This window comes from Rattus norvegicus, chromosome 6 (genome assembly GCF_036323735.1).
Source record: "Rattus norvegicus strain BN/NHsdMcwi chromosome 6, GRCr8, whole genome shotgun sequence".
Classification (NCBI taxonomy): domain Eukaryota; kingdom Metazoa; phylum Chordata; class Mammalia; order Rodentia; family Muridae; genus Rattus; species Rattus norvegicus.
In genome coordinates, this window is record NC_086024.1 from 109721571 (window position 1) to 109722072 (window position 502).

Genomic DNA, 502 nt, shown 5'->3' on the forward strand with positions numbered 1-502 from the left:
TTTTAAAAATAAAACTACTAGCACCATAAAATAGGGTGCTGATTTGCCTTTAGCTATATAGGTGGAACTGAACTGATAAGCCTCAGAAAATGCAACACGGTGTTTTTTGTTTAGAATCGGCAAACCTAAGCTGGCGGGGGTAACTTGTGCCTTTAATCTTAGCACTCAGGAGGCACAGGCAGTGTAATCTCTTGAGTTTGAGGCCAGCCTGGTGTACATATAAAGTTATACAGGACAGTAAGGGCTATACAGAGAAACACTGTCTGAAAGTGAAAAGCAAGCAAACACAAGAACTAGCAAGCCCAGATGGCTGTTAGCAGATCCAGGACTAAAACAATCTGTAAGTCTTACAAAATGGCTGTTATAAAGGATAGTTTGGATGTTTTCCAGAAATGGTTAAACAGGAAAAGTGCACTTCTTTAACTCATTATCATCTTCATCTGCCTACGACACAATTATCGACCAGAAAAAAATATCCCAAACATCACCTATGAGTACAAAA